Genomic DNA, 26,659 nt, shown 5'->3' on the forward strand with positions numbered 1-26,659 from the left:
TTGGAAGGCCTGGGTGGCTGGGGGTAGGGGTGTTTCAGCGGGGAGAAGATTTGGGGGATTTTTTTTTTTACCTTCCAGAAGAAAGAGAACTGTACCTGGAGGCTGGTCTGCATTTATAAAACAACATAACAACATATAGAAAGACTACCATTCCTGAGTTAATGTTCTGGCAGGCAGGGGAGAAACAGGCTTGGTGCCCACGTGGGGACTAGTTTCTTTTCTCCCTTACGTGATTGCTTTGAGTCCCTCCTGTTTCTTGGTGAGCTGTATTATAGTCTCTCCCCGAAACCCACACACTAACTCCAAGTGGATGACAACTTCCTTCTTTAGAAAATCTCAAAATACTCTTGAAGTAAATGGCAGCATTACAACATAGGCTTGTAGAGTCTGCAGTTGATGACCATAAGCTATTGCTTGCTAATTTTTGACCTCACCCTTTGAAATAGATTCCTTGAGATTAGTAAATAATTATTAGCTGCGGAATGGTGCTTGCTAAGTTGGGTGTGGATTCATTTTTTATACCTTGTGTGTGCATTGATTTAAAAAAATCTTTCATAATAACTTATGTGGATCATCTGTTTTTATTTTGTTTTATCGCTGTTCAAAGTAGGTAAGGTGAAAAGGGAATTTCGGCATCTCCAATGAATTCTAAAAATTACATTAAAGAAGTAAAATAAAATTTCTGGTCCAGGCTTGCTAGGCTCAGCAAGCCCAGTGGGCTTACGTTTCTGACCTAACGTTACTTCTTCACTAGCTATCGTTTTTGTGGACTCATCAAGAGATTTGCCACACATGTTGGAGAGCAGTGAGGTTGCCATCGAAGAGCGCCCGTACTAGTCCTCATGCTAACCAGAGGTCCCTTTGTGTAAGTTCTGTGGGTGATCTTCCCCGCCTTGGTAAATGTTTTCCACTGCACTCTTTCCACGGCTCCCACTCCTGCACCGGCTTGGACTGTTGTGCCTCTGACGTCCGTGGGTGGGCCTGGGGCTTCTGCTTGGTTAGACTGAGACACTGAATGGCTCTCACACCCCGTCTCCCTCTCCCTCTCCCTCTCCTTTATCTGTATTGTCTCTGCATGCTTCAAGATGAGGTAATTAAATACATCCTTGAAGGATATAGAAAACAATAGCACTCTCCTTTTTGCCTGATTCTGGGGGAGTACAGCGCCTTAAACCACCAGGTTGTCTTGTCAAATGAGTTATTGTTTTTCAAAATATAGCCTGAACAGCATCCTCTATAAGTAAGCCTCCTGGCTTTCAGTTTAAAGTGATATTTGCCAGTAAAAGCCTGCCAAAAAAATAAATAAATAAAAGCAGGCTTACCGTTAAATATTGATTTAAGCTTGGAAACTGGCTCCAAATTTTGTTATACCAGTCTTGATCTCCACGGCCTCTGGGCATCTGTTTCAATTTGGTCAAATTGAAATGGGGAGGGACAGTGCCAGGCTAACAGCAAGGTGATCCAATATAGTAGGATGAGTTGTATTTGATGAAAAAGAGCCAGACAAAGTCATCTATAGATCCTGAGGACAGGTGAACTGGGCTCAGATAAAATGAGAGCTGATGGGCATCTTGACTTATCCCATGGGCTGACTTAAGCCAGTGATTATTTTTTTGAAATGTAAAAAAAAATGTTGAGTTCTCTTTTGAGGGCAGTATGATTTTTTTTTGTTTCTGTTTTTGTTTTTTGCCTTTCTGTGTATCCTGCTAAATATAAGCTTTTCCTCCAACTGGTCTGGCTGGGAGCTTTCCCCCATGATCCTTTCACATCACTGGTAGGAATGTTAAAAAGTCCAACTACAAAACTTTTCTTATGAACTGAATTTCTCAATTCTTACCTGGAGGTTTTCTCCTATCTAGGGAAAAGATAAGGTTCTCAGAAGAATTTTTTCATCTGGAATGTATATGCTTGAGACTTATATCATTCTCCTCTGTCTCTGACAAGAGAAGGCAAACAGGCAGGGGGGTTTAAAGTTCCTGAAAAAAGGGCCCTTGATAAATCTGAACTCTGTGCGTGCAGAGTGCCTGAGATCCATTAGTTTTGACAACCTCAGTTACTCCGGTGTCTCTCATCATCTGTAAAGTTAACGAGGGCTGATAAGACATGATGAGGCTGGGTCCTGGTCTGTATTTCCAGATTCATCAATATTTCACAGTACCATTTTCTTACAATCAGATACATTAGTTTGCCAAGTGTGGATGCCACTGGATGTTCACCCAGTGCTGTTGTTTAACAAAAGCCCTGCTTTTAAATCAGAAGATACGGGGCCTTGAGGTGCGCCTCGCTTGCCACTGTACCTTGCTTTCAAATGCACATTCTAATTTGGGTGAGAAAGTTGGTGTTTGACCTCTAGAAACTGCTACTGCCTACCTTGAAAAATATATTGTTCTGCTCTGTGGGCAAAAAAGCATCCACCTTAGCCACATTCTCATATTCTTTTTTGTTCTCCAGCCCTGACGATGCCCTTGTGTTTCTTTGTACTTCACACTGTGGACAGTAGAATCAGGCACCAAAGGGTGAATTTAATTTGAAACAGACCTCTGTCTTGATAGGACTGCCTTTACTCAAGCTCAAACGCAGCAACCTGCAATTTGCCAAGGCAGTACCTCACCTCACGCTATCACAGGCTCTAAAAATTAAGTCCAGCCTCGGCACCTCTCTTAGCTCACCCAGCTCCCAACAACAACACAGAGTGGTTGTGGACACAGAAGTCAGCCAAGCAGCAATGGTTCTCTCCCTGCTGTAATCAAATGCAGTGCACGGGTATCACTTGATTAACAGCTGCGGTATTAATTTCCCTTTTTGGTTGCTTGACTCACAGCAAGAATCATGTCAAGGCAGCAGAGAAGCAATTAAATTGATTTTAATCTTTGTCAGGGAAGATAACATGCCTCTTTCTCTTCTCATTTAAATAATTAAAGTTTCAGGAGGTATTATTTCTGGCTTTAAAGAAATTGGTATCTTAATGTAATAGAATCCTTGTAATTATATACTTAATGGTTCTTAATAAGTTAATCATGGTTTTTCATTTAAAATGTATTTTTTACTTATTAAACTTTTATTTGTTATAGTATCTTTGCTTTTAAGGAGAAAGGGGAAAACACAAAGAGAGATACAGTTCTGTCATTTCTCATTATTAATCCTTTCAACAGCTTTCTTCTCCTTTTGTGGTGTGTTGGACTTAAGTTTGAAGTAATATTTTTACATTTTAATGCATTTAAAAGAAGCCCACTTCTTATAATGACAACATATTTATTTTAATGATAATGGAGGTTTGGGCTTCTATGACAATTTTCTTATAGAACATCATATGTATTTAAATTGTGTGGGGCTCCCTTAAACTTAAAATTTCATTAAGGTCTTAGAGAAATATTGGAAAAATATTGCAAGTGGTTTCATTCCTCTTTGGTATTCAGTCCAATATTATATAGTTATTTTGCTCCTCACCCCAATATTGTGAAATGTACCATAAACATTTCTGAGGAAGGGAAATAGGGGCAGAATTCATAGATCAAGTGGCCTTTCTCACTAGATGCTGGATTTCAGCTGTCATGCACGTGTAACCCACAGGATACTGAGCATTACATAAGTTAACTGCCATCAACCTGAGTCTCTACCACAGGGGTGAGTGACTCCTGAAACAGAAGAAGTGTTATTCTGGAGAATGACTAGTTCTCATTTCAGACCCTAATCAAGAAGTGAGTGTTTCACCAAAAGCTTTAAAAAATGCTTCCTCTTTCAGGATGGTGAACACTGATTAGGAGGAGAGAGCACACATCACGCAGAGACCCTGGGCCCTGGACCAAACACACTGAGGTTAGAGAGAGGCAAAGCCAGCATCCTGGAGCTGGTTCCTTTATCCAGGGTTTTGGAGGGGCTCAGTCTTCTGTAGAAATTAATTGACAAAGACTGAATCTTCCCTTGGTATTTTGAAAGAGAGCTGCTGCTAGCTTATATACTATGAATTGCCAAATGTCACTGCCTCTGGGTGGACAGATTACAAAAAGACACCTCCTCCTCCTGGTATGGCTAGCAGAGGATAGGCTGGATTTCAGCCCCTACTCTTCTCCCTCTGCCTTGCTGCTGCCAAACAGGGTGCTCCTTGGCAGTGCAGGCTCTGCACAACTGGTTTGATCGTGCATAAGCAAGACTGTCAACTTCTGATACAAACTCTGAAGCAAGGAGTGAATATATTCACTGCTCTGTAGATGGCAGAGGAAGTGAGCAGTATGGGCAGAGAGAAGCATCAGAGAGGCTGCAAGAAGAATGCTCTAGGGCAGTGCTCCCCAACCTTTTTGGCACCAGGGGCCAGTTTCGCAGGAGACAATTTTTCCGCGGACGGCAGGTGGTTGGGGGGATGGGTCAGGCGGCAATGCGAGCGATGGGGAGCGGCAGATGAAGTTTCACTCGCTCGCCTGCCGCTCACCTCCTGCTGTGTGACCTGGTTCCTAACAGGCCTTGGACTGGTATCGGTCCATGGCCTGCGGGTTGGGGACCCCTGATATACCTCCCCCAAGCACACTGACTACAAGGCTTATTTCTATAGAAACACCGCCCCTGTTTGGGGATTTGTCTTACTTACTTTTTTGCCCCTAGTCCCTAGCATAATGTCTAGGCCAGAGGATTCATTCATCCATCCATTCAACAAATATTTATTGAGCACCTGCTATATGGCAGACACTATTCTAGGAACTTAGGATACAGCAATGAACAAAACAGGTAAGTCCCTACACTAATAGAGCTTATATTCTGGTGGAATAGTTTAGTATTTACACAAGTAAATAAGCAACCAAGACATCTGTTATGAGGAAAATTAAATAAGGGATATGATAATGACTAGATAGGGGTGATACAGATGGGCAGTATTGGGGGAACTCTTTGAGGAAAGGACATTTGAATTGATATCTGAATGTCAGGATACAAATGTAGGAACAAGGTGTGTCTAAATGATAGAAAGAAGGAGAGTGTGACCCGAACTGAATGGGCAAGAAGAGAGAAGGTATGGAGATGAGTGGGAGGGTTCAGAGGTGGTTATGTCAGAGAAGGAGGTGAAGGAGTTAGGCAATGTCAAAAGCTGACCCATGCTGCTGGGGTCATGCTGCAAAGCCACACCCTGCTACAAAGGTTCTCCAAAACTTCATTACCACAAAAAATGTTAGGACACCATCAAGAAAGTGAAAAGACAACCCACAGGATGGGAAAAAATGTTGACAAATCATATATCCAATAAGGGATTTATAACCATAATATATAAAGAACTCTTACAACTCAACAATAAAAAGGCAAATAACCCAATTAAAAAATAGACAAAGGATCTGAATAGACATTTCTCCAAGGAAAACAGACAAATAGCCAAAAAACAAATGAAAAGGTGCTTAGCATTGTTAGTCATCAGAGAAATGCCAATCAAAATCATGAGATACCCCTACATACAGTATGTAGAATGACTAGAATAAAAAGTCAAATAATAGCAAGTGTTGACAAGGATGTGGAGAAATCAGAATCCTTGTACACTTCTGGGACTATAAATGGGAATGTTAAATGATTCAGCCACCTTAGAAAACAGTCTGGCAGTTCCTCAAATGATTAAACATAGAGTTACTGTATGTCCCAGCAATTCTATTCCTATGTATATATCCAAGAGAAATTAAAGCATATGTCCACACGAAAACTTCTACCCGAATGTTTATAGTGGTAGTATTCATAATACCAAAAGGTAGAAACAACCCATATGTCCATCAACCGACAAATGAATAAACAAAATATGGTATATTCATACAATGGAATTTTATTTGGCCATAAAATGAGGTACTGATACATGCTATGACATGTATGAACCTTAAAAACGTTATGCTAAATGAAATCAGGCAGTCAAAGGACCACATGTTATAGGATTCTATTCATATTAAATTTCTAGAACAAGGAAATCTATAGAGACAGAAAGTAGATTAGTGGTGGTTTAGAGGCTGGGGGAATAAGAAGATACAGGACTGATAGTTAAAGGGTACAGGGTTTCTTTTCAAGGTGATAAAAATATTCTAAAATTGACTGTGGAGATGGTTGTACATATCTGTAAATATACCCCCAAACCACTGGATTGTACACTTGAAATGTATGGTATGTGAATCACATCTCTATAAAGCTGTTAAAGAAAAACACTAAAAACCCCCAAAGCCTAAGGGTACACTTCAGACTCCCTCAGAGTTTCAGGCTCTTCAGATAAAATTTACTAGTCCAGATCAGAATAGCTTTGTGCCCAAGGGAGAATCATCAATGAAGCTATTCTTAGAACACAAAGCTTTTCTTCCTAAAATACTGGAAAGGAGCAACACCTTGAACACCACAGGAAACCCATAAATATCTAATTTGTACCACTGCATGATAAAAGCAGCTTGATTCTTCCACTCACTGGCAACACTCAAAAATATATTCTAGCTCTTTGCCTGCTAATAAGGATATTTACGTTTGCTCTTTGCACCAACTAAATAAGCCCTGTTTATTCCCACAGTTCCCCTGCCGCCCTGGTCCACCTGGACTCTGTTTGGAAAGCAAGTAGAGAGCCGTTCTGGGACAGACTCAGTGGTGAAAAGTGCAAGTGCTACATGAGAGTCATTTAAATGAATGCATTTGGAATCATGGATTTCTAAGTGAGTCTGGAATTTGGAAGCTATTTCAGTTTCCTAGATGACAGGAAGTTAGCCATTATATTCTACTACCAGTAACATGCTCTTTGTCCTGCAGATGACAGTCATTGCAGACGCAAATTTTAAGCCATTTAAGACAGGAAAAATCGTATTCATCTTTGTACTCTCTCTGTTAGTGCTTTTGTATATAGTATGTGTTTTAGTACTTTTTAAAATTGAATTTGAATGAATAGATCACTAGAGTTTAAGGACAAGATCAAGGACATTTTTCAGTGATTGAAATGAATAAGATTGAATACATGATGGATTGTATTAGCCAAATGTAGGTCTGACTCAGCCTGGGAGCTGGCTTATAAATGTAATGTTATTGGAACCAGAGAGTCTCCAGCTGCTAATCAGGAAGCCAGGGAAGGGAAGGTGTTATTGTAAGTTGTTATAAACAGGAAATGGAAAGTAAGACTTTCCCAATATCTTTTAGCTCAGTCAGAGAAAGCAAGACACTGCCTCTGGTAGACACAAGCATTCAACTCAGTAAACTGAGGCTCTGTTTGGGTGGCAGAATAGTTCACTAGGTTTGCCACAGTTTATGTGAGATATCTAATTTCCTCCCTCTCATTATGTCGAGACAAGATTTCCAGTAGTTGGAGTATATGGGGTTGTGCATTTGCCAGTCACAGGAATCAAACTTTCCTCTATATTGACCAGTCACAAGGTACTACCCATGTGTGTGAGGTCTAGTCTAAAAGAGCCTGTTGGCCTCTTTTATGGAAAAAAATTTAACAGTGATTTCCATCAGTTTCTTTCGAACCTTTCCTCTTTTCTGCCATCTATTAGAATAGGACATGTTTTCTTGTCTTCCCTCTGTCCATTCAGATTATGTGGATAAGTCTGAAATATGCACATCTCCTAAATGCATTTTTGAATGTATGAGATGTGCTTTGAAATCCTAGGTGTAGGATACTGATGCCATCTTTACCACTTATATGGCTCTTAGCACTTTACAGCTCAATTTTCTGCTTAAGAGGGTGCCGCTTATAAACCAGCAAATACAGCAAGTGACTAATTAGCCAAATTAATGAGGGCTTGTTTACTTGAAGTCCCCAGTGCCCTTGGAACTTGGGATGTTTCATTATTACAATCTGCAAGTGGTTTCCTCCAATTAATTTTTAACATACGGCTCTTGCCTCTTCCCAGTAATATGTAATGTCCTCATACTTCAGAGGGGTTTACAAGCATTAAATAAATCATTATTCCTTATAGGGAATTACTGAAAGACTGGAACAAAAAGGAATCATATTGCTTTTTGGCCTACTTTACAAATTTTAGTCCGTCGTTCTAGAGGAAAATTGGCAAAGAGCAATTGTTAAGGCCTATTCTGAGAAACAAATGGAAAGGAAAAAACATATGTAGATATAAAAGGAATTGCTCTTTTCCACAGAATGAGTGATAAGCAAGCTAAGAAGAGTCAATCTTCTTACTTATAGCTCCTTGTGAGATTCCATGATTGGAGACAAATTCAAATCTAAGTAGGCACATAGAAGCATGTGTTTAGAGCACATTCAGAAGCGATGTGTGCATCTAGAGCATATACACAAGTGAGGTGCATGAGTGATATCACAGAAATAGTGAAGTAGGGAGCTCTAAGAATTGGTCCCTCCACTGAAGCAGGCATTAAGTTGGTAAAAGCTGACAGAATCATGTTTTCTAGAACTCTAGAATCTAATAAAAAAACTTGCAACAACTGGGGGAGAACTTAATGAGAAAGAAATTGCTAAATTTCAGCATTAAGGAAATCTCTGTCAGATCACTGACTCTCTGCTGAGAACAAAACAGAGACTTGAGGGGTCACACATGACAAAAAATACAGTCTTTGCCAAAACAGCTTAGAAAAATCGCTTAACAATGGATGACTGAAGCCCTCAATAAACAATAACAGCAAACCCTGGAGAGAGAGAGAATCTGATTTCCAGAGTTATCACATTATAATGTTCAAAATGTCACTGAAAATTTTAACAAAAATTACAAGACATGCAAAGACACAGGAAAGTATGATTTATTCACAGGAAACAAATTGACAGAAAACATCCTTGAACCTGAGATCAGACATTGGATTTATTAGACAAAGACTTTAAATCAAAGATCTAAATGAAACTATGGATAAAGAAGTAAACAACAACAGCAACAGCAACCAAAAAAAAAAAAAAATGGGGAGGACAATGTATGAACAAATAAAGAATATCAATAAAACATTGACATCAAAAAAAAAAAAAAAGAAGAAGAAAAATGAACCAAATAGAAACTCTGGAGCTGAAAAGTACAGTTGAATGAAAAATTCACTAGAGGGATTCAACAGCAGATTTGAGTAGGTGGAAGAAAGAACAGCAAACTTGAGGATAGGACAATTGAAATTAAAAAGTCTGAGGAGCAGAAAGAGAAAAAAGAATGAAGAAAAAGGAACACATCCTAAGGATTTGTGGGACTTCATCAGGTATTTCAGCATACACATTATGGGAATTACAGAAGGAGAAGAGAGAGAGAAAGGGGAAGAAGTAACATTTGAAGAAATAGTGGCTGAAAATTCCCTCAATTAGATGAAAGACACGAATCTCCACATCCAAGAAGCTCAACAAACTTCAAGTAGGATAAACTCCAAAGAGATCCACACTGAGACATCTATTACTAAACTATTAAAAGCTAAACACAAAGGGACAATCCTGAGAGAGCAACATAAAAGCAATTCGTTACATACACCTGATCCTTAATAAGATTAACAGTTGTCTTCACATAAGAAAGTATGGAGGGCAGAAAGCAGTGGGTGATATGTTTAAAGTGCTGGTAGCAAAAATTATGCCAACCAAGAATTCTATATGTGGCAAAACTATACTTCAAAAATGAAAAAAAGAAATTAAGACATTCCCTAATAAACAAAAGCTGAAAGATTTCATTGCTAGTGGACCTGCCCTATAAGAAATGCTAAAGGGAGTCCTTCAAGCTGATATGAAAGAACAGTGATTTGAAGCCATGCAAAGAAATAAAGAACTTTGGTAAAGATAATGACATAGGTAAATATAAAAGCCAGTATTATTGCATTTTTGGTTTGTAACTTATTTTTTTGGTTTCCTATATGATTTAAAAGACAAATGCATAATATATTAATTATAAATCTATGTTAATGGGCACAAAATATATAAATATGTAATTTCTAACAATAAGAATCTATAGTACATGAGACTTCCCTGGCGGTCCACTGGTTAACACTCCATGCTCCCAATGCAGAGGACACGGGTTTGATCCATGGTCAGTGAATGAAGATCCCACATGCTGCATGGCATGACCAAAAAATAAAATAAAATAAAATAAAGATGTCTTTAAAAAAAAAATAATCTATAGTGCATGCAGAAATGATGTACACATATAGAACTGAAGTCTGTCTCTAGAACACAGGCAGAAATGAAGTGAGCATCTTCAGCCTATTCAGAAGAGAGAGACTGATGCCAATGATTAAATTATAATTCATTCAAGATAATTGGTTCTACTTATACTTGAAACTTAAGTTGAATTGTTCTGAATTGGGTGATTGGGATTGACATGTATACACTGATGTGTATAAAATTGATGGCTAATAAGAACCTGCTGTATAAAAAAATAAATAAAATAAAATTCAAAAATTAAAAAAGACCAAAAGATTTAAATGAACAAATCACCAACGAAGATGTTTGACAAAGGCACAAATGAAAAGATGCTTCGCATCATTGGTCAACAGGGAAATGCAAATTAAAATGATGAGATACTACTTCATACCCATTAGAATGGCAGAAAAATAAAACAAATACCAAAAAGCTGATGATGTTAACTGTTGACAAGGAAATGGAACAATAAGAAAAAAAGAAAATTTAATAATTCTACCTTTGTATTTTGAAAACAGGCAATCTCATATATTAGGGGCTAAGCTACAGATGGTATTAAGTTTGGAATGACTTTTAAAAAAAGAAAGAAGAAAAGGTTTTTTTTTTTTTTTACTGCCAGCAATCAAGGTGGTATTTCTCAAAATTGCAACAACAAAATTAGGATAATTTACATTTGAGTCAATGGAGGAGATGTCATGAAAAGGAAGGTTTGATGTCTTGAAATTAATGGAAACAATAAGAGCAAAGTTAAGACTTCAGTGTCTGTACATGCCAGTTATTCACTTAGAATGTGGAGAGAACGGGTTTTGAGGTTGCCTTTGATGAAAGGGAGTCTGGTTGCTTGACTTGTAAGGATAAAGGGATATTCCAGGTAAAATGGGTGTTGAGCAGAAAATGGCTTTGGAAGCTAAGAAAACGAGGGTCACTTTACAATCCAGCCCTTCTTTGTAGTGAGTGATAAACTCAGGTTCTTAGGAGAAGAAACAATAATCATATCCTTAAATATGTAGTTATGCCTAACACTAAGATAATAATGAACTGTCAGTGGCCTAATAACTATCTTTCCTTAAATAATCTAAGAGTGTTCTCAGCCTTTCCCATCCCCTAATCTGCAAAAAAAGAGTTTTGGCTTTGCCTGCAGTTTCTTTACCTTCCTTGCTGCCTGAGGAGTGTTCTGCTATTACCAGGACAGAATTTTGGGGTTTGTGATGCAAAATGAGAATGATAGTGTGAAGGAAGGGTAGAACAACCAGAGTGCTCTGACTAGGTGTGGAGGAGGAGATATTTTTAGAGAGTTTCTAGGAGAGTGGCATGAAAAGTGCTCCAAGGTATGAGGAAAATAAATGGGAGAAGAAATTAAAGTTTTAAAAAACATGTAACTGTGGATTATATTTCCTCTTCACATGCAGTCCAAAGAGGTTGAGTGATTTTGAACATACTCTGGTTGCTGAACAGTGGTTCATTGACTGTGCACTGTTGAGACTGAATCACGTGACTCCTGGCTTCAACACGCTTACACGTATAATAGTGAAGTTCTAGAAACCAAGTGAACATTAGGTAGAATTTGGATTAAAAGGCACTGACACTAGTCCTTTTCCAATCCTGTATCTGAGACTCAAGTTTTTGTTTTATTTAGAGTTCTTTCAAAATCATCTTTCAAGACTCAGCTCCAATACGACCTTCTCTGTGAAAACTTTTCCTGATATTCCTCATTTCTCTGATGGAATCGAATCTTCATCCTTCGGGTCTCACTTCTCCATTGTATAGATTTCTCTCATTTCATTTAAGGCACTTGGGTGAATTTATTTGTCTCTCCAACTGACTGTGAGATCTTTGAGGGCAGAAACCATCTTTGTTTCCCTGGAGCCTAGCGCTGCACCTGGCACACAGTAGACACTTAATGCTCGTTTGTTGAAAACACAGCTTATTAGCCATTGTTCGGCTTATTGTTTCTCTTCATTTCCACGCCTATGTACTACTGATTAGTGAATCTTCCTGAAGAACAATCAAATACACAGTGACTTCACACTATTAAAATGACAGTCCAAATTCATTAGTATAGCATAAGTTCTTGGTAATCTGACTTTAGACTATTTTTCAGGCTTCCTCTCCCTTTAAAGCCTCTATGTTCTATCCAAATTGAATAATTTATGTGCTTCTTTTTTTTTCAAAAAAGTTTTTTCAGTAGGAAGGAAGAACCTTATAAAATATCCCAGCATAAACCCTGCCAGCCCCTGAATTTGCACTTGTAGACTATATAGTAAGGAGAACTGGGACAGAGAGACAAGAGATAAAAGATCACACAGGAGGATGCAAGTTATTGTAAATGTTCTAATTTCTATGTTAGGCTGTGGGATCACTGGTGTTCATTATATTTAAAATAAGCAAGCAAGCAAACAAACAAATAAATAAGAGCCACAGGAACCAATGATCAAAGTATGTCATAAAAAGCCAGAATGTGATTAATCCAATTCCACAAACTTGAAATAAACAAAAGAGTAGCTGAAAGTTGTAATGGAGAAAAATACTACAAGTAATATAGCCAAAGTTGCTTGTCTCCTGTCTTGAATGTCTGAGATCCTTTCTGCTTTCTCCCTATTGCCTTAACTTGTGGGATGGTCACAAATACTAGGCACATATATATGAAAGGTATTCATATTTTATGTTAAGAATTTCTCAGTAATGACTTTTTGTAGATGACTCTCAAGGTTCAGTGTGTCCAAAAAAATCTGTGTCTTGTTAACATTTTGAATTTCTGGACCCACCTCCCAGAAATTCTGATTCATTAGGTTTGGTTGTATGATCGAAGAATCTGATTTTAAATAATTACTCTTGGGGTATTTTGATGCAGATGATCCAAGAAAAATATGTCATTATATGACTTTGGTACATCAAATTGAGCTGCAGACTTAGTGGTGTAGAGATGTACAGTGACCCTGAAGACACCCTCAAGAAGAGCGTCAGAAATGGTTAGAGTAATGGGAGCATTGATTTGAGGCATTTTCCGGGTTTAAAGGATCTAAATGTTTCTAATCCTTAAAGCCTCACTCAGCAGCAACTAGTGGGAGATGTCATAATGGTCTACAAATATTTGAACACCATAAACATCAAAGATGGAGAGAACTTATTTAGCTTGTTGGAAGATAGTATGATTAAGAGTAACTAAAAATGACCTCTGGGCTGAATTTAAGATTAGCCTTCTGAAAGTAAAGGGATTAGAGTTCAGGGTAGATTCTTAACAAAAGTGATAAATCAATAGAGGAAAAGTGGAAAAAAATTGATCCACAAATGAGATGAATTTACTTGTATTTAAAAGCTGGGAATGATAGCTCCCAAATTTCTTCTAGTCTGCATTTCTTTCTGTAGTGCCTACATGGACCTCTCTCCCATCTGCTCTCATGCTTGGCCTTGGCTTTGGCCTTGGTAGGTTTTGATTGGTCCTTTGTCTTGCCTCTGGGGACATTAAAATGTTAGCCAGCCTTGATACTCCAAACCCACAGTTGTTGGTCTCCCTTTCTTCCTTTATTCAATTAATATTTAAGCACTTACTATTAAGCACCTTTAAAGTGTCTTTTAAGCCTAGGCACTGGTTATCAAGACAAACAAAAGCTTTGTCTTCAGGGAGCTTATATCCTTGGGGATTACTGATTATTATGGACTGAACGTTTGTGTCCTCCCAAAATTCATATGTTGAAATCCAAACCCCCAATGTGATGGTTTTAGGAGATGGAGCCTTTGGGAGGTAATTAGGTCATGGGTGGAGTCTCCACAAATGGGATTAGTGCCCTTATAAAAGAGAACCAAGAGAACTCTCTAGCCCTCTTTCTGCCATGAGGACACAGTGAGAAGTTGGCTGCAATGAAGAAGCAGGCTCTCACCAGACACTGAATCTACTGGTGACTTGGTCTAGGATTTCTTGCTTCCAGAACAGTGAGAAATAAATGTCTGTTCTTTGAGCCACCCACTCTATGATACTTTTGTTATGCAGTCTGAACTGACGAAGGCACTGATAGCACCCCACTTGCTGTGTTTCTAGTTGGAATTGGTTGAATTATTTCTTCCATGAGCTCTGTCTCATGGGGAGAGCATAAAAGGTCTTGGTTGTGAGCTAACTCCAGAGCACAGGTAGCTGGGAGAAATACCGTTATGACAGAACAGGGCATGAGCCTTATCCCAATTCTTCTTTTCAACCCTATCTGACTCATCTCTCTCATAGCCTTTTATTATTAACTCAGCTGAATTTGCACCATTCACATTTGGCAAACATGCAGAATTTATGAATTCCCTTTATTCTGCATTGCCTCACCAGCAGAGAGGTCTTCAGGGCATGCAAAGCTGGGCCATTTCCCCAGGCCTGAGTTCTGTATGCTGGCAACAGGTAGTAGACAGGGAGTAAGAGATGACTTTCAGGTAAAGCACAAAGAAAAGACACACCCACGCATTTGGTGAACTTAGTACCATCTCCTAGGCAAAAAAAAGTGGGACAATTCTTCCCTCTTCCAGACCTCTTCTCCTTTCCATCTCAGGCTGCAAGTTGCTCTTTTATGGCATCATAAAAGCATCAAGGCTGATGCTTACTTGAAAACAAACACATGAACAAAAACCCACTTAATTTCATCCACAAGTAAGTGTTCCATGGGCAGATTAGGAGTTAGGGGTTAGTGGCAGACAACACCACATGTATCCACACCTAGAAACATTCTGTGGCTTAACCCAGCCTTTCGCTTCCTTGGGCTCTGTTTGGGTTCTTCCAGTGTCATGGTTTCTGTCCTATTACTCTGGATCCAGTTACATCTAGAGCTTGAGGGCAGGGACAGAGCCTTCTCTTCCTTTGGTAATTCCCGACTAGGCCAACATTTGAGGGACCTGATGCGTTTCACACATTATTCCTTTTAATTTTCACTACAACTGCATGCAACATGCTTCTCCCTCCCACAGCTAGGTAAGGATGTGGAACACGCCACGTAGAGCTTTGCCTCCTCTGATCTCTGGCTTTTCCTCCTTCCTATAGATAGACAAAGTAACCAAGGCATAGTCACTGGACTCCAGGATTTTAAAAGTTTTTTAAAAATATGTTTTCTGGGTTGAACTTAGAACTGTGATCGTCTTGATTGAATGAAAGTACTCAGCTGCCCGCTGTGAAGAAGACACATGCAGATATTTCTGAGTGATTAACGGATTGTGGAGAGCCTTGCCAGAGTCATCTTCTCCGAATATTTTTATAAAATGCATGGAAGGGATTAACTATAGTTCTAAATGTAAGTAAGGAAAAAGTCTAGAACTGTGCTGTTCATTATGGTAGCGACTAGCTCTATGTGGCTATGGAGCACTTGAAATTCAGCTAGTCTGAACTGAGATGTGCTGTAAGTATAAAATACACATCAGATTTAGAAAACTTAATAGGAAAAAAGAATGTAAAATATTTCATTAATAAATTCTTATACTAATTTCGCATTGAAACAATATTTTAGATACATTGGGTTAAGACATGCTATTAAAATCAAGCTCCCTTATTTTTTTTACTTTTGAAAAATGTGGCTACCAGAAAATTTAAAATTAGATATGTACTTGCATATATTCCTTTTGGATAGTGCTGGTCTAGAAGAAATTTTTTTTTTTTTTCTGGGACTGCTTTTATCTAACCATTTAAACTGGCTTAGAATTAAACTGCCACCTCTACTTTAAAAACATCTGGCACGTCACACCCAGGCATAATTATTTTTCTTCTACGACTCTGTTGCTATAGGAGTAGAGTTATTGTATAATAAAGAACAACTTGAGCTAATAACTTGTATATGAAAATAGTTACATCTTCATTGTGGGAACCACGAGCCACCCATATGGTTTCACTGCACAAACAAATCTCTTTTATAATGATGCTTTTTCATTCATTTGGCATGCTTTTATTATTATTAATACCACAATGAAAACGCCATATATATCAGGGTAAAAGCATCTCTTTTGGATAATCAAACCTATAAATCTTGTGACTGCTCAGATATAGCCAATTAACTCCCCTTTCTCAGAACTGCAGTGTACCAGATGGTGCAAAAAGGGTGGCCACATAGTTCTTGCAGTGCTCTTGACTGAGTGATGTAGTCACAAGAGCCGCGGAAGCTAGTGAGGAGGTTCAAGTTTTTCAGTCACCAGAAATGCTCATCTTAAGCACTAATAAGAAATGTTTCTATTCCTTCAAATGTTGAAGTCTTCGTTAGCTATGTCAAAGTTCTCATCAGTACATTAACAGAATCCTTCATGGTACGCTAGCAGGACCCTTCTTTATACCTCTGATACCTCATTGTTTGATAACAGAAGAGGTTTTTTTAAATTGAAGTATAGTTGATTTCCAATGTTGTGTTAATTTCTGCCATACAGCAAAGTGATTCAGTTATATATATATATATAATATATATATATTCTTTTTCATATTCTTTTCCATCATGGCTTATCATAGGATATTGAATATAGTTCCCCATGCTATACAGTAGGACCTTGTTGTTCATCCATTCTACATATAATAGTTTGCATCTACTAATCCCAAACTCACAATCCATCCCTCCTCTCCCTCCCTCCCTCCTCCTTGGCAACCACAAGTCTGTGCTCTATGAAAAGAGGTTTCTTAAAAAATAACCCAGGGGTAATACTTTATAAATAACTCTAATCACATTTCCTACCTGCTCTGGGCTGTTACTTAGTTGCTTTGCCTATAGCACTAAGCTGCATTGATGTTGTGTGTGTTGGGGGAACGGGTGAGAAGGAGAAGCAAATCTGTAGATAAACTGCAGTGCAGTCAGTAGGCAAAGTAGGATCGACATGGGTGGTGATCTTTTGTTTTCATTCAATTTTTAAAATCTTTATATAAAAATTTCTGGTTACAATGTTTAAATGGTTTGGTTGGTGCTACCTAAATAGTTATTGAATTAACTAGTTCTACCACTAAGGTAAAATACACACCTTGAAATTTCAAAGATTAGGAAACTACACTTCATGAGCACATGAAATCTGGCTTGAGGGTGTGTGTGTGTGTGTGTGTGTGTGTGTGTGTGTGTGTGTGTGTGTATGTATGTATCCCCTGGGCACAATCTCTTTAGGATATCTGGGATCTTGGTTTTATAGAATTAAAATTTGCCCCATGATTTTAATGTTTTTTTTTTTTAACATCTTTATTGGGGTATAATTTCTTTACAATGGTGTGTTAGTTTCTGCTTTATAACAAAGTGAATCAGTTATACATATACATATGTTCCCATATCTCTTCCCTCTTGCGTCTCCCTCCCTCCTGCGGCGAGCCGCTTCTGACCAGCAGAATGACGAATCACCACACGCTAGATTCTCGCATCACACTTTATTGGAGTACAGCTTGGTTTCGGGCGGATGGAAGGAAGACCCCGTACGCTCGAGCCTGTCTGCTTATGTAAGGGCTTAAGGACTCGTGTAAGTCCCTGATTCGTCCGTATGGTTATCGCATTTCGCAAGCCGGACTTTGGATAGGCCACTGCTTCAAAACCTGATTAGCATATTAGGTGCATACGCCCTAGCGGCATACTTAGTGCATGCGTAATGGCTATCCGGCCGCGCCCTACACCCTCCCACTAATGTTTTCTTTTCTTAAGCTGTGTTTTCAGATAATGGTTGCTTTTGAATGTTTTAGAGCTTATAATGGCAGACTTTTGAAATGCCTAGACATGGTTTAAAAACCTGAATAAAATGAAACTTTCATATTTGTACACTTCTCATTCAATATTGTTTCTTGCCTCCAAAGCTCCTTCATAAAATATTGCAGATTTCAGTTTCTGTTTGAGTTGTTCATCATTCCTACAAGCTATAGCTGACCTTTTCATAAATTTGTTTTTGGATAAAAACGATGACCTAGAAGATATTGCACCAAGTAAAACCCTGCCCAAACCTGATAAGTGGGGTCCAAAATATTCAGTTCTATAGAGTGAAGGTTCAAGATATCATGAGCTTAATAAAGCGAGGGTGGAGAGCTTGTTCAGCTAGCTGCACAGAGTTTGTGGGATTTAGCTGAGGGATCCAAATCTGTCTGCATCCCACTTGCAGCGTGATGCCACCTAGTGATGGTTGTCCTCTCTGACTTAAGCTGTATCACTGGCAGTGATCCAGCATTCTATGAAAGGCTATGAGTTCTCTGACAGCAGCAGCAATTCCAGGAAATCCCCTGGTTAATTTGTGCCCATTTCATTGGCCTCATCTGGGGAGACTGAGCCAGGAGAACCCTGGGGATCCAGGGAACCACTCTCCTCCTCCCTCCCTCCCAGGAAGAGGCTGCCTGCTACTTCCAGGAAACCATGTTCCCCTTCTCATTCCACTCCATTCCTTCCCTCCTCATAGAAGGACAGTAGCCGACCAGATCTGAGAACAGGGTTGGGTGGAGGGAAGGAGTCAATTACATCGTATCTTTATTGCGGGGCCTGTTAGTGTGGGTTTTTGCTGCAATTTTGTTATTTTCAGTGAAATATCGTTAGGAATGAATTTGGCAAAAACTGTGCCCTCTATTAACATGAGTAGTGCTAGATTTTAGTTCCCATATAATTTCAGCTCATGCCTGTAGGTGAATACTAAATGTGTAGATACTACTTATTTTCAATTTTTGGTTTATTTATTTAGCTGAGGGATATCAACTTCATTAGGACATATAGATGGTATTTTACTAAATTTTTTGTTTTGTTCCTCCTCCCCTCCCTCCCAAGGCTTTTGATTGATTAAAAAAATGAAGAATTGGGGCAATTCATTTGCTAATCACAAATGAAAGAATATCTAAATTTCTTTTTTCTATTTTCTTCGTTGTGGCATGGGGGCTTCTCTCTAGTTGTGGCATGAGGGTTTTTTCTCTCTCTAGTTGTGGCGTGCAGGCTCCAGGGAGCGTGGGCTCTGTAGTTTGTGGCATGCAGGCTCTCTCACTGAGGCATGGGAACTCAGTAGTTGTGGCGCCCCGGCTTAGTTGCCCCGCGGCTTGGTGGGATCTTAGTTCCCTGACAAGGGATTGAACCAGCGTCCCCTGCACTGGAAGGCGGATTCTTTACCACTGGACCACCAGGGAAGTCCCAAGAATATCTAATTTTCAAACAAGGTAAATCTCCTGTGAAAGAACTCTTCTCCTTTTCTGAATACCTATAGCATTTGATTTGAAACAATTGTACTGCATTTGAGTCTTATCTCCCCAACCAGAATATAAAAGATTATCATTAATGACATCTAATTCATCTTTGAGTACCTCACATTGCCCACAGTAGACCTTCAATAAATGTTAAAAAAAAAAGAACATGCACATACACATGTGCTTGTACAATGTTTTGTAAAAAACAACAACAAAAAAGACAAGGCATTACCCCTAATCGTAGCTTCTCAATCTCCTCCAGCCTGAGTGAATAGCAACCGTGAATGTAGGTTGCTAAAACATTATGTAATCATGCTTAGTACACATGCTTCACAGAGTTCTAAGATGTTTTCAACCTCCTTTGTCACTTAACTTATTTGACTATCTGATCGAGGCACCGGAGATTGAAATCAGCTGTTTTTTTCATGCTATAAAAGAAATGGAGCTGTAGCCACAGTCTTAATAAGCTTTCATTCCAGTTGAATGATTCTATCCAGAGAGACAGCTTTTTCTGAAGGCATGTTTACCCAATTCTCAGTAATTAAAACCTCCTCTACTCCAACTAGACCTTTGAAAAGTTCTCAAGGAAATTCAAACACTTTGAAGGTGCTGTGGGAAGGTCACTTAATGTAGCAAGATACTTTAGATATGTGGGTTCTTGTTGCATGGTGAGAAACAAAAAGCTGATTTTGCTTAGTATTTTCCATGAAGAAGATTTGGGCTTCAGTGACACGGTGCTCAGCAAGGCAGAATCTTTTCTTAGAGCTAATGAAATTGTCTCTCCAAGTTCCAATTGTATGATAGTCATGGATTTAGTTTTGTGCCTGGACCCTTAGCTTGAGAGAAATGGAGTAAATATGCTAGAGGGTTGGGGGAGAGGATGCTGTAGGAGGAATTTAAATGGAAATATGGAACTCTAAGCCTGGTTCCAGAGACAGACTTCAGAAGAACACTGACCTCCGCATCTCATGTGGAATTCTTTATGGATGTGCATACATGCGTTTTGTGGGTGGGTGCACAGCTTTCATTGGATTCTCAAAGGAGTTCAAGGCTCCTCAAAGAATTAGAACCTCTAATTCAAGGGACTCAGCTGAGCAGGTACATTCCAATGGCTGTTTGGAAAACTTAGGGGATCATGTCCCTAGGATTCCTTATAGATGATTATAACAAATTCTTTGTAGATATTTGTGATTCATCTGGAAAAAAAGGTAACATCCGACCTTTGTGTATAGTTGTGCCCTCTTAGACTTGTGCTGAAATCATGACTGTCAAGAACAGAGCCTTAAGGGGACAGACTTGCTGGGGAGCAAAGTCGGGGGGGAAGGGACAGAACATTTATGAAACAGGTCAACCAAATGGAATCCAGTCAGAGAATAGCAACTAAGATGGTGGAGGGTCAGAAATTATGGAGCAGCGTAAACATGAAAGAACAGAGAACATCTACAGGCTGTAAGACTTTGCCTAGGGGAGGAGATCCATGCTAACCACCTTTATGTATCCTATGGAAGAGAAGCTAGGCTGTTTTCACTTTGGGTGTCTGAGAAGGGTGGAATCAGGGCAAGAGTGGGATTTGTAGATTTGGAAGTAGCATGAAAAATGCTCTCCTTCTGTAAGAACCATCTAGCACTGGACTGAGATGCCTTATGGGAATGAATGTACAAGATGAGGTTAGGCAATCATCCACAGGGAGTGTGGTAGAAGAGACTCTTACATTCAGAAGACTTGTAGTAGATGATTTCCAGATTCATTAGTTCACTGTCAAGTTGTCATTTCTACTTAGATGTCTGGAAGGCACCTCAGACTCATCATATCCACATCAAACTCATGAATTTCCCCTTCAAACTTGATCTTCTCTAGTTCTCTGTTTCAGTGAGTGGCCCCACCATCCACCCAGTTATGCAAGCCTGAACCCTTTCTACTGCCTCTTTTTCAGTCCTCATTTCTGATCCATCACCAAGTCCCACTTATTTACCTCCTTAATTTATCTCAAAAATGTTTTTGTGGCTCTAACCCTATTGCCACTCCCCTACATCATGCCACTAACCTCTCTTCCAGGCCACTGCAGTAGCCTGCCCATTGCTTTGTCTGCATCCCCTCTTGCTCTTTCCAGGCATTTTTCATACATCAGCCAATGTAGTCTTATTAACACAAATCTGAGTAGGTTCTTTCTCCACCCAACTCTCTCCTCTGGCCACTTCTTAACACTTCAGTGACTTCCCACCGCTTTAGCCACAGGACCTTTGCACATGTAGTTACCTCTGCCTGGAATGCTCTTCTTCATCCCCATGCCACATCCTGCTCCTAGCCCTTCACTTCTTTTTTTTTTTTTTTAATTTTTATTCATTTATTTAGTTATTGTTTGGCTGCATTGGGTCTTCGTTGCTGTGTGTGGGCTTTCTCTAGTTGCGGCGAGTGGGGGCTACTCTTCATTGTGGTGCGCGGGCTTCTCATTGCTGTGGCTTCTCTTGTTCTGGAGCACGGGCTCTAGGCGCACGGGCTTCAGTAGTTGTGGCATGCGGGTTTAGTTGCTCCGAGGCATATGGGATCTTCCCGGACCAGGGCTCAAACCCGTGTCCCCTGCATTGGCAGGCCCATTCTTAACCACTGTGCCACCAGGGAAGTCCTCCTTCACTTCTTAGCACCTAATTTTCTTTGAGAATTCAGTTCAGCCATCACCTGCTCAGTTCTCTCTGACTTCTGTTAAGCGGTTTCCTCATTGTACTTCTTATGACAGCAGACTCTTCACAACCTCTTCCATGCGTGCCATGTAGCATTTATTAGTGTGAGCCTTTGATTAATGTTGTCTTCCCCAGTAGACAGAATTTCTATGAAGTCAGGGACTGTGTATTTTTACTGACACAGAGCTTAGTAGCTGCTCAGTGAGTAACTCTGAAATTCTATGATCCTGATCCAGGAGCTTGGGGATAGGGATGAGGTAGAGGGGCACTGAGTATGCCAAGGCTTGAAGAGGGGGCCTTAAAGAAGAGTAGTTGAGGAAGCTGAGGATGAAACTGGCCCACTTCCCAGATTTGCAGGGATCCTCAGTAATGGCAGCCTCAGAATGGTAGTGGTTCTGGTAATTCCTTAATCCAGTGTTTGATCCTTCATTCCATCGGGGGTTTGTGATACAGCAGGGGGCAGGGGGATCTTTCTTCTTACTGAAACAGAGAAGATGAAGCTGCAAAGAGGGCCCCTCCCCTCTTACCCTGATTAACAGGTAGTGCAGCCCTCCCTTAAGCCTGCTCAGATCCCAAGGGGGAGAGGGTCTTTGAACTGGCCTGGGTCTAGTTCCTTAACTGACTCCTCTAACCCAGTTGTACATCTCATAGCCTATGGTTGCTCACCCCAGTGCTTCTGCTCCTGTCACACATCCCCTTGGACTCTTATGTTTCCTGCAGGCAGAACTTCTAGCCAGTGATTCAGCCTCATGGACAGGATCCAGAAACATCCCACCAGAGTCTATCACCATAGACCATTTTGCCACATACCATAGTCAGAGAAAGACCCATGGCCATCTATTCAATTCAGCACATATAGCATGTTTATTCTGCAAAACATTACATTTGGACTTTACTAATAAAGAAACAAGGACCTGAATGGGAAACTGGATTGCTGGAGGCCACTGGGGATGGCAAGGCGCACTGGGTTCTATTTTTCTGATTGTTACGGTGGTGCAGTAACAGAATTGTGGTAAAGTGCAGTTACATTATTCATATCTTATATTCAGGCTTAAAGCGAATCTTTTTCCAAATTTCACAATGCAGTGAAATCTAGGGCAGCACACTGTAAGTCACTCAACAGCATTTACTGTTCCCCTCTGAGGGCAGTGAATTTTGGATTACATCACTCAGGAGTGAAATGCCAGCACTGGAGCAAGGACCCAAAGGCACCACTCTCTTAAGAGGAAGTTACTTTGGAGGAGCCTACTCTGCCCCAGCTCGCTGCAGTTTCCCCTGTATTCGGTCTGGTGGAACAATTGGCTTTGTCCTGGTAGAAGCAGCCATTTGATGAGCAAAGGGCATCTTTTGCTTCCTTGGGAGATCAGAGATGGGTCTTTGGGGTCAGGAGCAGCTCTAGTTTGGGTGGGATGTAGCTGCAATGCCAAGGGTCTTCGATGGTGTTCCATGTAAAGCAGACCTGGAGACGGTGGTTCAAGTTAAGTAGTTTATTTAGGAAGTGATCCTAGGACATTATGAGGCAAGACAGGAAGGCTGAGAATGTCATTGCTGTGGGCCCCCACTGGGGACCCCATGAGAGACTGCGGAGCATCCTTTAGAGCTCTGAGGGCTGAGGAAACTGATGTGGTTATCCTCTGACTCCTAACCCCCATCTTGAGGGTCACTCCTGAACCTCATGGCCTGCTCTGAGCCCAGACTAAGTTTGCTCCTCAGCCAGAGAACCTACCCCCACCAGTAGAGATGCAGGAAGGCGTAGGCCTGTGTGGGGACTGTCACAGAGCACCTCTGGGATGGGCTGAAGTCATCTGGACACTGACACCATTTGTAAGACCACGTGAGGGAGAACCCCTACCAGCTGGCACACCTATGCTCACTTGCCTACTGCTTCTTTGCGTCAGTGTGTGGCTGGGCACTCTCACCTTAGCAGCTAACAGAAGTGGGGATGTGCCACTGGGCTGTGGTCAGCTGGGCCCATGCCTGGGACCTCAGGCTCTGGGCCAGGGGCAGTAACTGAGGGAACAGAAGGTGGGAGGAGAAATTGAGGTGACAACATCAGGGGATGCCAAAGCAAAGGCAATGAATGGAGATGGTGATTTGCCTTTCCATGCTGCTCACAGGGACCAGTGAGGGATTGGTGGCCTGGGACTAACTCCCTGGTAACAGCACCCTCTTCCACACATCCTCCTTAGGTTGTGCTTTTTGTGACATTGATCTCCATGCTATGGTGTTCTCTTTAACCAGATTCCCATATTACCAAAGGATGGGTGATAAGGGTAGAGGCTGTTTTGTGATTTATAGCAGGCCTGCGTTTGTCCTGCTGGGTGTGGTCTTGCCTGAGCTGTGTTCTCTGAATTGAAATGAACTGAATTTTATCCAGGTAGGATCCAGGGCAAGAAAACAGGTTTATGCTCACCTGGATTCTGGTTTATCCATGCATGAGGCCAGCTAACAGAGTTAATTCAAGCTCGTTAATAAATCTGTACTAACTCCCCTGCCTTCTAAAATTTGGACCAGGGATCAAAATAGATTAAAGTGGGCATTGTCAGCAGCTTTCATTTTTCTTGTTGTTTTGGGTTAAATGGATAAGGTGAATCAAGGAAATGGATCTGATTATGCCGGTTTCCATCACAACGTTTCATCGTAACTATCATTTATACTTTTCCCCCTTTCCCACTCATTCCTTGCCTCTCTCTTCATGCATTTCCCTTCCTTCCATCTTTAATTTAGTGATCTTTTCAAATAAGATATTTAGAAAAAGTGCCGACTCATAAAGCTGGCGTCCCCTCCACCAAAAATTAGACTGCTCACTTCTTTGAAAATAAAACTTATAGCAATTTAACCCTAGGATAGAAGAATACAAAAATATTTTTCAATCCAATTTTAATTCAGGTGCATGATGCCCAGTGGAATGGTCTTAGAAACTAGACAAAAATTAGAGTAATAAAAGCCGACCGTACCCTTGCTTGGTAAGACATACACTATTATGCCTTATAAACTGCAGTCCTTCTGACTAGCTTCATTTTAACTAGCTGAGAAAAACATAATCCGCTAAAGATGGTTTCCAGTGTTCAGAGTCACCTGAGACCTAGCCAGTGTTCAGTAATTACAGCCTCGCAATTTATAGGAGATTCCATCCCCACCAGTCCTGCCTTCTCATGTCCGCATTTGTAACATTGTTCATTATATTCAACCTGCTGCCATCACTCTGGAGCTTTCAAAGGTATTCTGGGGGCTATCTTGCTGTAGGACATGGATAATGAAATAGTTAGATGTGACTTGTATTATAATCGCCTCACCTAACCCCCATTTAGCTTGAAAAGTAGACTTAATAAAAGAAGGAGTGAAAGGCACTTTATGTTTTTAATAAGGAGTCTCATATGGTATTACCTGCTGTTTTTCATTGTGTGTCTCGTCTCATGGTTTTCCTTTGAGATACATGACAGAAGAAAGCCAAGCACATCTCTTAATCTTAAAGCACTTTAAGAATCTATTGCAGTAATCTACCAAAATTGATCAATAACTTCAAGCTAATAGGGTTGATTTCCAAAGTACATATGTGTACTTATAGAGATAGGCACATTCATTCACTAGCAAGAGAAGGCCATCTTGTGTCCAAGAAACTAGAGGATTCCACTGTATAATAATTTAATGTTCTGTTTGCAAAAGGTAATTATAAACCTCTCATTCCATCTCCTGCTCTGATGGGCTCAGGATGAATTTAAAATGGATTAAGAGGAAATGGATAAGACGTTCTGTATTGCTGAACTCTGCCCGGGTGTCATGATATGCAAACAGTGAGCAGAGCGCTGAAACTACTAAATACACACTGAAGAGATGACAGGCTCAAATGCGAGAGCGCCTGGATCTGCCAGAGAAAAGGGCTCCTAAAAATAGTGCTAACAATTTACAGAAGAGAAATCCTGACTGTGGTGCAGAAATCTTTGAAGGCAGAGCTGCTTGAAGCTGGATGCTGTAAACATATTCATGATGTTATATTAAGAGAAGCATCTATTTTCTATGCATTAACGTCAGATGAGAAAGGGTAACAGCATCTATGGACCTGTAATATGTGAAGAAAGAAGAATCCGCTGGTAGTTGGAAGGCTTCATTTCTAGATGAGGCTCTGCCGCTAATTAGCTCTGTGACTTCAGCAAGGCACCTTACCTCTTCAGGCCTTATCTATAAAATGGGTCTGTTAAACTGAGGCTGGTTGCCCTGTGCTAAAAGGTGCTGGCAGGTTGGATATTCAGGAGTTTCCCTAATTCTAGCCTAATTGTGATGCTAAATTGATTGTTAATATTTAAGGACTACATTTCTTTAAAGCTGTTTGATACCTTCCTTCTTCTTTGATGTCATTAGATGTTTTTAAATTAAAAAAGTAATGTATTCTCATTTTAACAAGTCAAATACTATAGAGATGTAGAAAGAAAAGGATTCAAATTTAAATCTCTCTCAAATCCTCCTCTGAAACCCCCTCCTACCCCACCTGAGGTAATCAGAGATAACAGATTGGTATATATTATTCCATTGTTTTCACCATACTTTTAATATATACTTATATGCAGGTTGTTCTTTAAATAAATTCTTTGATTAAAATGACATCATTTTTCTTGTAATGATTTATCATGGACATTCTCCTAGGCTAAGGGTAGGCAAGCTATGGTTCACAGGCCAAATCAGGCCATGCTAAGTGCATTGTCTGTGATTATCTTGCACTCCAAAGGCAGAGCTAAGTAGTTGTGACAGACCCCTTTTGTCAGCAGACCCAAAAATATTTACTCTCTAGCTCTATAAAGAAAACATTTGCCAACT

General features: G+C 40.1%; 1 long non-coding RNA gene across 1 annotated transcript in view; it reads left to right on the top strand.

The window, feature by feature from the left end:
* The window catches only part of LOC116741838, a 115,519-nt gene that overhangs the window by 7,264 nt on the left and 81,596 nt on the right, over positions 1-26,659 (top strand). Inside the window, exon 2 of the long non-coding RNA XR_004346289.1 lies at positions 6,509-6,647. This is a non-coding gene — a long non-coding RNA (uncharacterized LOC116741838). The remainder of the gene's footprint in view (positions 1-6,508; positions 6,648-26,659) is intronic.

This window comes from Phocoena sinus, chromosome 1 (genome assembly GCF_008692025.1).
Source record: "Phocoena sinus isolate mPhoSin1 chromosome 1, mPhoSin1.pri, whole genome shotgun sequence".
In the NCBI taxonomy this organism is placed as follows: domain Eukaryota; kingdom Metazoa; phylum Chordata; class Mammalia; order Artiodactyla; family Phocoenidae; genus Phocoena; species Phocoena sinus.